The sequence below is a fragment of the Cynocephalus volans genome, chromosome 3 (genome assembly GCF_027409185.1).
Source record: "Cynocephalus volans isolate mCynVol1 chromosome 3, mCynVol1.pri, whole genome shotgun sequence".
Classification (NCBI taxonomy): Eukaryota; Metazoa; Chordata; class Mammalia; order Dermoptera; family Cynocephalidae; genus Cynocephalus; species Cynocephalus volans.
The window spans coordinates 92,703,574-92,713,697 of NC_084462.1; the positions used below are offsets into that span (position 1 = coordinate 92,703,574).

Consider the following 10,124-nt stretch of genomic DNA (forward strand, 5'->3'; position numbering starts at 1 on the left):
GGTTAAGATCCCCTTACCAGTCATCTTTAAAAAAAAAAAAGAAAAGACCATCTTCAAGATCTGAAATTCTTTCTTCTATTTGCTCTGACTTGCTGCTTAAGCTCTCAGTTGTGTTTTTTTTTCTTTTTTATTTCATTGACCAAATCCTTCACTTCCAGGAATTCTGCTACATTCTTTTTAAAATTCTTTGTAAATTTCCTCCTTCATATCCTGAATATTTTTTCTCATTTCATTGTGTTCTCTAATTGAGTCTTCTCTTACCTCTTTGAGTTTTCTTAAAATTGTTGCTCAGAATTCTTTTTCAGTCATTTCAAGTGTTTCCAGCTCTGTGGGATCTGGTACTTGAGAATTACTGCATTCCTTTGGTGGTGTCATTTTTTTCTTGTTTATTCATATTTTAAGTATCTTTACATTGATGTCTGGTCATCTGGTAGAGCGATTGCTTTTTCTATTACTCTGGAGTAGGCTTTGAGGAGAAGGACGTCCTCCTCTTTTTTGTAGGCTCTGTTGGTGACTCTCCTTGTGTCGAAGCAGTCAAGTGTGCAGTGGGCTGCCAGTAGAGTGGTCCTGGCTGCTACTGTGGCAGTGAGCCATCCTTGCAGCAGGAGTAGCTGTGGTGGTGGCTGTGGTGGACGACTTGGATGGAAGCAGTGTCTGCAGCACACTCCTGCCTTCTGTTCAGGCAGAAGAAGTCTGCCCAGGGGCCTCCACCTGGACTCCAGTCATGGGTCACTCTCCTGCCTTCTGTTTGGGCAGGCAGAGGGCTGCCCAGGAGCCTTTGCCTGGGTCCCAGGTCCCAGGTTGCTCCCCTGCCTTCTGTTTGGGTGGAGGGAGAACAGCTTGGGAGCCTCTGCCTGGGTCCCCCTTGAGGTCTACACACTTATAGCAAAAATTATTTTGCTGGAATGTTGCTTAAAACATTTTCTGAATCATTGTTGAAACTTGTGGCACCTTAGAAGACGCAGTGACCACTTTTTTTTATGAAATTGGCTTTTAAAGTAGTCAAAAATAGTTTCAAAATTGAATGTGGATATAAATATTGAAGTGGATTTACTCATATAGCTTATAAATTGGCCCTGAAGATAATTCCCAAACAAGAGTTCCAAAAATATCTGGGGCAGCTGATTGGAAAAAGAGGAACGCCTACTCTGAAACAACATTCATTCAGATGCTTAAGTTCCGTTGTGTTCATTTTTAAGAAGTTGGTTTAACTACATCATATTCCCACCTACTATTTTATTTAAGTAAAACCTCAGTAGAGCTTAGTAAGTGCCAGGCACTGTCGCTTACAAATATTAACTCATTTAATCCTCATAACAAGTCTGCTTCCTTCCCACCCCCAATTTTGCAAATGAAAAAACTGAGGCACAGAGACATTATGTTGCTTGCCCAAGGTCATCCAGCTAGTAAATGGATGAGTCAGGATGCAAACCTTAGGTGGTCTACTTGCCAGAGGCTTCATTACTAAGCTAGGCTACTCCTTAATCAGAGTTAGGACTAGCCTAGAGGAAGGGTTTCAGCCACTGTAACTCAGGGTCTATCAGATGGAGAGGGGAAAAAAGTCAAAATGACATAGAGTGGAGATGGGAAACCTGCAGAAAGTAACAAATCCAATCAAGATGGGAACAAACTGGAGCTGAAATATGTTAGCAGAAAGCTTCTTACACTGCCTGCCTATTTCCTGGTGCTGAGACCTAGAGAAGAGTTTAGAGCTCAGGGGGAATGGTGGGGGGGAAGACCACATTCTCAGAACCAGAAATCACAAAATGGTTTTAAAAGCAAGAGGCCAAGGGAGGGGAGCGCTGACTGACTGCTCAGAGAGGTTGTCCCAGGACCCTGGTTAGGTCATCCCAGGCCAGGATCTCTACCTCTCAGCCTTGCCAGCCCCAAAACTCCATTTTGTCAGTGCACTCAAAGATAAGCAGGCTCAAGGGAAATGAATCATAACAACCAGACTCTTTAAGAATCTAAATCAAAATACCCATAGTTATAAGAACAAGTGCCAACAAATCAGAAGATTGTTCAGAACAATGCTCTTCACTGCAGGAAAGCCTAATGGGCAGTCACATCATTATGAAAGTCTGTTTTGTAGGCCTGAAATCAGAGTAGAGGTAATTGACTGAGTGACCTCAGAAGAAGATGTTATGAAATGTTGATAGCTGGCTGCATCATCTCCAGGATGACTGCGCACGCCAAGAAGGCCAGCAGTTGAAAGTGCAGGAGAGCTCCTCCGCTTGAGTAATTCCCCCTGCAATTGTATAGCAATACAATTTCAGGTCAGCTTTCTTTAGCATTCCTGGCCTCAGTCATGGATGAACCCTCAGATGGTGGATGTTTGGGGTTTTGTTTTCTTGGTTGTCTTAACCTGTACTACTCTTAGAGCGTGACTTACTTCTCTCTCTCCAAGTTCTGGGAGCTGCTCATTTCCTCACTGCAGGAAAGCAGTGGGGGGAGGGGCAGGGCCACCAGGGGAAAAGCCAGAGCCTCTCCTTGCTTTCCACCCTGACACCTTATTCCAACCCACAGATTAAAAAACCTTCAGTGTAGTTATTTGGTGAGTAGCCTGAGGAAGATAAGTCATCACATTCCTATTGCAGACTCTTTTTCTGTTGGTAATGTTGATTTTCTAGACACATAACCTTTAAATCAGTCATCCAAAGCCTGACAAGTTCTCAGGTTCACCTTACCCCCATTCTGTTCTGCTTAGAACACTTTCATGGTCTGAGCCGTTCTGTTGTGTGGCTTTAAGATGACCAATTTTAGGAAACTAGGAGCCAGGAGACCTGCGGAAATTGGGGCCCGCTGTGGTGTCTTGCTTTGACGCACTCTTTGCTGACAGATTGTGGATACAGGGGGCACAACCCCACTACAATCTGCATCTCTCCCAGGAATGCTCCCAGACTTGCTTTTCCATCCCCAGTCCCCCTGGGAGGAGAGGAGAGGCTCATTTCTCACTCAGTCCTCTCTCATTCCCTCTTTGGCAGTGATGCAGCTGCTGCCAGCCACCTGGCAAAACTCACTTCCATTTTGCCTAATGTCAAATGACAGACCCGAATTTGTTGAGTTTGGATTTTTGAAGCGCACATAAGACAAACTACCAAATAAAATTTGCTTTAAGCCTGAGGTAGATTAGGAAAAAACGCTGCAGGAGAAAACACCCCGTCACCGGCAAGTCTGTGAAGATGGAGACCACACCCTCATTAGCACCCCTCATAGTGTCTAAAGAACCAGCGCCTCCAGCCGTGGTCATATTTCTCACTTGCCCCAGGATGGTTCAGTGTATTATCTAATCTGCATTCTTCTAAATGTTTGCACATGTTTCTATAACCCTTATTAAATTTTTAGTTAGTGTGAAGATTTTTAGAGAACCCAATATATGATTTGACCATTGATAGGGGCCAGATGAGGAAAGAGAAAGACCACATACAGAATATATCCAAAAATAAAATAATTACATACTGGGAAACATGGGGGTCGGCTAATTCATTAGCAGACGACGAATAAAAAGAAGGAAGGAAGATGAAGACCCTCGAGTGTCCACAGAACTTTGTACACGGGTAATTGCCCCATTATAATTTCAGCTCTGAACTAGTAACATGGAGCAAACTCTCAAAATTCACCACGGAGAGAGAACGCGGCCTCCCAAGGCTAAAATGACGCCCTTGCCGTGCCATTGTTCCCACAATGCCGTGACTCGGATTCGAACCGAGGTTGCTGCGGCCACAACGCAGAGTACTAACCACTATACGATCACGGCGAGCTATCGGGACGCCACGGAGAAAGCCTGACTGAGTGTGGTCCTTCTCTTTTCCATGGCCTTCGTTCTAGCTTTCCTAAATTTCCCATTATCTATCATGCCCCTTTGGCCCTCAACCGGCTCCGAAGAGGAGCGGGGGCGCAGTGGACTCCCCAGATCGAAGTCTCTGCTTAGCCGTCCGCACGGACCGCAGAAGAGGAGACATGAAAATGCCGTGCAAACTAAAGAATTCCCGTGAAGCCGGGCCTGGACTGACGTGAAGCCCCGGGGTCGCACCAAAGGTGGCCCGAGGTCCCTCTCACGCTTACCATGCCCTGTCACGCTGTATGAACGGACTCTAGCTGGGATTAGACCCGTCTCTCAAATTCTACAAGAAGGAAAGTCAGTTCCGACCCACCCACAACTTCCTTGAGGCGAGAAGGGGAACCCCGAGCGCAGCTTCCACCGTAGCGAAGCCGGGGTACCTGGTCCAGCGCGGACCAAGATCGAGCGAGCAGAGGGGTCATGTGCGCCTGCGTGCACTCGGGGAGCAGCGGGGTTGGAGGTGGGCGGGAACAAACCATGACAAAGCAAGGGGCGAGGCTTTCAACGGAGAAGAGCTCGAGCAAGAAGGTCAGGTCCAGAGTCCTCGGTAGCTCGCCGTGATCGTATAGTGGTTAGTACTCTGCGTTGTGGCCGCAGCAACCTCGGTTCGAATCCGAGTCACGGCATTGTTGACACAATGGCACGGCAAGGGGACTGCGTTTTGTCGCACTCCTCCATTTTTATCCTTAGCTTAACATCCTGGAAAATGGACCCCAATCCCCTTGCGACAGTTGGGAACGACGTTTACGCCAGCTCTAGCTATACTGGACTTCCGAAGGATATAGGCTTGCGGTTACACTGGGGGTAAGCGACTTCTAGGAGACAAAGCGCAGAGCACTCCCGGGACTGGAAGCTGTTGTAGTAGACAAATGTACAAATTTCCATAGAAGCGCTGGAAACGGACTCCTAATGATAGGAAGAGGAGGCTTCGCAGAGGAAGTAACCTTTGGGGTAGCTTTTATAGTCAGAATGGGAATTTGTCAAGCAGCCAGGATACTTTGGTTTGCAAAGGCTGAAGGAAGTCTTGAAAAGGAACTATCGCGATTCTTCTAAGTCTTCACTCTGTCTTGTTTCTAAGTCCCCACTTCCACAATGCCCAAAAGGCTCTGGCCTGACAGGTGTAGGCGCTTCTCAAGGACCTGTTGAATGAATGAGTGCAAGTCATTAGAGAACAAGGAAGGGCACAGAGAGAGTCGAGAGAGGAGCTGGAAAAGACGAATTCGCGCAGGCTAGGGGATGAGGGTGAGGGGTGCAGGAGTGAAAGGACTCAGTTCGTGTTTAGTGAGATCCCTCTGGCGGCTCTGCAGAGGGAGATTGGAGTGGGTGACACTGGAGAGACGGGTGGTCACTCAGGATTCATTTGTCAGATACCAATTCTCAGTTTAGCAAATAGCCACTGCCTACTGTGTACTCTGCCCAGTTCTAGGCGCCATCGGGGCGGGAGCATTGATGGATACGAAGAAAAATCTGACCCGGTCCTGCTGCCGCCCAGGAACATAACAGAGATGGGTACCTGGCCCGGCAGGAGTATTGCGGTCGGAGGAGTTAGGACCGTAGGGGGAGTAGGAGAGGCTGGAGGGAAGTGGGTGTTAGGCGGAGGGAACCCCGGGAGGGTGAGACGCGTTGAGTTCCTTCTACGTGGCCAGCTCGGTTCTGGGGCGTCCACACCCTCCACAAAGGCAATATTGGGTCACTGCCGGGGGAATCAGCAGGGAGAAGAACCCATGAGGAGTTCCACTTGCAGGCCCGGGAACCCTAGAATGTTCTCTGGAAGGGTCTTCAAGGCACAGGAGACGGGCATTCTCAGAGGAAAGTCTGAGATCCGGGCCAGCCCCCTTTCTGGATGGCCGAGCGATCTCCCCCAAACTCCCACCGCACTAACAGGAAATCCATTCCATCATTACCACCGCCCTTGGCTAAAGGACCAAAACGTGAGAGAACCCAAGCAACTGGCGAGACTGCAATGCGCCTGCGCATTCTCAGACTGCGTCAGCCTGAAACCCCGCCCCATAGGTGGACCGTTTAATGACGCGCAGACTGCGAAGCCCTATAACTGTTGAAGAGGACAATCAGAAGACTGGCGTTACAGGTCCCCGGTAGCTCGCCGTGATCGTATAGTGGTTAGTACTCTGCGTTGTGGCCGCAGCAACCTCGGTTCGAATCCGAGTCACGGCATTGTGGGAACAATGGCACGGCAAGGGGCTCACTTTATTTTTCCCTTGCAGTCCATAACATTTTGTATAGATCATAACTCACTCCTGTTGAATGGAAGGGCTGCTTCTCTCACCTCAAAGATCGCCACCTCCAGTAATTCTCATTTAATGCCCTGAATACAGCTTCGGATCAAACGGTTGTAATCCCTTTCTTCCGCAAAAGCGTCATCTAAATCATTCCTGCAAAACAGCGCCCCCGAGACCTGGTCATTTTTTTTCTTTTACAAGAATCTTTGAAAATTGGATCGTTCATTTTTAAATAGAAAATACTTGTACAGAAGTGTAGCAAAAATAAGGCTCCTCTCATTCTTCACCCTATCCACCAATTATTGCCAGTTTCCGTTATATCTTTCCATGACAGTCCTTGTATAAACAAATACGTATGTATATATGTATGCAAAGACATTCTTCCTTGCTTCTTGCATAAAACACAAATGATCTTTTCTTCTTCTTTTTCTTTTTTCCCTGAAATGATGTGATGTGAACAGAGCATAAGACAGATTTGAATGGGAAGGTAATCTCCCTTTAAGGGGAAAGAGTACACATACCCCAAGGGAATCTCCACTCATCTTGGGTCCTGCTCTTTTGCTCCCCAAGCCCTGACTCCTAGCTGGGGAGGGTAGGAGACAGGTTGGGTTGGTAAGATAAGGGACAGGGATTTTTACTGTATGTATAAAAACCTTTGGATGGGAGCCTTGGCCATGTTGGGAAGCAGCCCTATTTTGATTTCAGTTTGGAAGGACAGAGAAACATCCAGAATTTGGAGTAGAGTAGAGGGACTTGACTTGGGAGTCTATTTGGAGACCCTCCACTCCCATCTCCCCCTTTTCTTATTGTCAGGATCCAACTCAAGTCACAAGCCACTAAAGTTAAAAAATTCAAGTTTGTTGAAGGGAAGACTGAGTCTTGCACATGTTTGTGTTTCAAGAACACAGCCTCTCCATAAATATCTGAAAAGAAAGTTCTTATGGAGTCCATAAATGAGTGAAGTGGCCAGATTTACTTTATGGTTACATCTTCTATGTTCTACCAACACAGAATCATGTTATTTTCACATCAAATAGAAATAGACTGTGCTTCCACTAAAAAGAAAAATGTGCTCAGCCATTTTTGTAGTGGTAGCCCTTTTAGGTCTTGCCTTTCTTTCTTTTCCTTTTCCTATCTTTGACAGGGACATGACCTGGAGAAATATTTCACTTTCCTATTAACTGTACAGTAAGAAAGAAAAAGAAAGAAAGAAAGAAAGTTGGTAGTAAAAGCAACTGACTTAGAGCTTCGTGAAATCCTAGGCCCTAAAATGGTCTTAGAGATGTTGCCTCATTTGAAAGCACCCAGGCTACTCATCTTCCATCAGTTGTGCTTGATGGGAATATGAGCCCAATGCACCAGATCTTCTGATGTTTCAGGAGAAGCCAGCAATTTGGAGTTTTGCATGAGATCGCTCAAATTCTTAAATATTGGGAACTTATTCAATTATTTTTTAAAATGTGGAGTTGACCAAAACTATGTGGACAAAACAAAACTTGGCTGAAATGAACCTCCCTCTCAAAACCCAGAATTTGAAAGAACAGAATGCATTTGTGAGAGTACTAGGATATTGTTGTCCTCTCAAGGTTATGGACAGATACAGACCCAAGACCAGGCTGGAGACAAAAAGCTTAGAAGGCAAAACTCAGGAGGGATCAGAGCTCAGGACAGAACTGGGCATTCAAAGTCAGGCAAACAGGAATGAGGACACTTCATTCAGTATCCAGTGAGAAAAGTGAGGGCTAAGTACCACGCCTTGGAACATGCACAACTTTAGGAGGTTAAGGGAGAAAATGAGAATGTGGCCTGAGAAAGAGGAGAAAATCATGAGAGATAAGAGTGTAATTTTTTAAGTTTGGGAGAAGGAAGTTTCAAAAATGGGGGAGGTCAGCAGACTCAAGTGCTGCAAAGAAGTCAAGGAGAAAATGAAAAGAGACAAAATTTGGGAAGTTGACACAATATCCTAAACTGGGAAGAATGATCTGCATAAAGATGCTCATTACAGAGTTATTTAGAAAGAAAGAGATTGGAAATACCCTAAATGCTCAACAAATAAGGTAATATTGAACTAAACTAAGGTATGTTCATTTGGCAATATATCAAATAGCCATTTTTAAAGTATAATGTCAATTTTTAAGTACTATTTCCAACTAGAAGGAGTAAGATTCCTTTAAAGAAATGATGCTAGGACTGCAGAAGAGGAAATAAAAGGTGAGTCCAGAATATCTTGTGTGAGAAAGCAAGTAAGTGCTTAAAGATTGGTGGGACACAGAAACCTCTTTAAAAGGCTCCCATTGGCCAAATTTGGGACAATTTGAACAAAAAGAATAATGATATAATAATGACTACAGACTGTATTATGTGGAATTTTTTTTTTTTTTTAGTCCATGGTGATGGGGGTGGGGAAAGAGAAGTGAGAAAGCACTTCTTTACAGAAGAATGCCAGCTAATAAATACAGAAGGAACAATAGAATTAGAGAGTCACCATTTTGCAATCCTCAGTGTAATAATGAATGTTAAGTATAGATCATCAATGGAGGCTAAAACCACTGGGTAAAATGCTGCTGGAAGCAAGTAGCTAAAATGTCTTAGGACATTATCCCACAGCTTACTCTAAATTGTAAAGTGGAGAGATCTGATGAATTCTAACCTAACCAAGTGATCAAGCCTAGCATCACTAATAAAGGGACAAATGGGCATTATGGGCCTGCCAATGTGGCACACTGAGAAGTCCACAATGTAATGGTCTTTTCAGAAATGTGTAATCTGAATCTAATCATAAAGAAACTAGGGGAAAATCCAGAATGTGAGACATTCTGCATGACAGTTGGCCTGGACACTTCAAAACAATAAATGTCATGAAAAGCAAACTAGCAGCAAAAGAGTGGGGGACTGTTCAAGATTAAGATAGACTAAAGGAACTTAACAACACATGCAATGGGGAACTTTGAATTCGGAATCAGGAAGAAAAAAAGTCATAGACATTTTTGGGAAAAATGGAAAAATTTAATAACTTTCCTAAGTGTGATAATGGTCTTGAGGCCTTATAGAAGAATTCTTTATTTTTAGGAAATGTCTGCTGAAGTATTTAGAGCTGAAGTGTCATTACATTTGCAATTTGCATTAAAAGGTTAAGGAAAGGAAAGAAGGGAGGGAGGGAGGAAGAGGGGTTGGCCAGTTAGCTCAGTTGGTTAGAGGTCCAGGGTTCGATCCCTGTACTCACCAGCTGCAAAAAAAAAAAGAAGAAGAAGAAGAAGAAGAAGAAAAGGGATAGAGCAAATATAGCAAAATGTTAAAAAGTGATGAATCTAAGTGAAGGGTATATAAGTTTCCACTGTACTTTCTTGGACTTTTTTGTAGGTTTGAGATTTTTCCCAAAAAATGTTGGAAGAAAATAATGCCTACATAACAAAAATGGGAAAATTATCATACAATGATAAGTTTTTATAAATGGCGTAAAATTGGTGTATACCATAATTATAGCTATATAAAACTAAGAATAAGAGAAACTATATTCATTTCAACTTTGGTTAAGCCCATGCACGTGACAGGCTCTATACTACACTAGGTGATGGGAATAGCCCTGCTTCCCTACAGAATCCTGATTCTATGGTGAAATGCTTAACACACAAGAATTTAGATCTAGAAAACTCCATCCAATTGTCAGAGGAGCCTGCTGTAGTGGCCTTACTTCTGTATCCTTGGTTCCTGTCGGGCTGCCTGGCCCCCATGAGGTGCTCAACACTGCCTGCTTCCAGGAGCTCCCACTCTGATGGGGGAGGAAAGTACATTAACAGATCATTTAAAACAAGATCAAGTACATGGTGCACACAAGGTAAAATAATTTTAAAATTATCATTTCAACCTTATCTTTATTACATCCTCCTTCCTTCCCATCTAACTTCATTCCCACTCTTTCCTACCATGAACATTCCTCTTCCTATGGTGTGCTGGTTCCCACCTCTGTGCCTTTGCTAAGCCCGTGTTGACCTCCAGCCTTGGAATGACCTTTCACCCCTTTGCTTCATCTATCCAAATCCTAC

General features: G+C 44.4%; 3 non-coding genes across 3 annotated transcripts; 2 read left to right on the plus strand and 1 right to left on the minus strand.

The window, feature by feature from the left end:
- Nucleotides 1-3,685: 3,685 nt before the first annotated feature.
- TRNAH-GUG (transfer RNA histidin (anticodon GUG)) lies at nucleotides 3,686-3,757 on the minus strand. The gene has a single exon. It is a non-coding gene; the product is annotated as a tRNA-His (tRNA).
- A 638-nt stretch (nucleotides 3,758-4,395) lies between these two features.
- Nucleotides 4,396-4,467, plus strand: TRNAH-GUG (transfer RNA histidin (anticodon GUG)). Its single transcript has one exon. It is a non-coding gene; the product is annotated as a tRNA-His (tRNA).
- Nucleotides 4,468-5,944: 1,477 nt separating this feature from the next.
- On the plus strand, nucleotides 5,945-6,016 carry TRNAH-GUG (transfer RNA histidin (anticodon GUG)). Its single transcript has one exon. It is a non-coding gene; the product is annotated as a tRNA-His (tRNA).
- The last annotated feature ends 4,108 nt before the right edge of the window (nucleotides 6,017-10,124 follow it).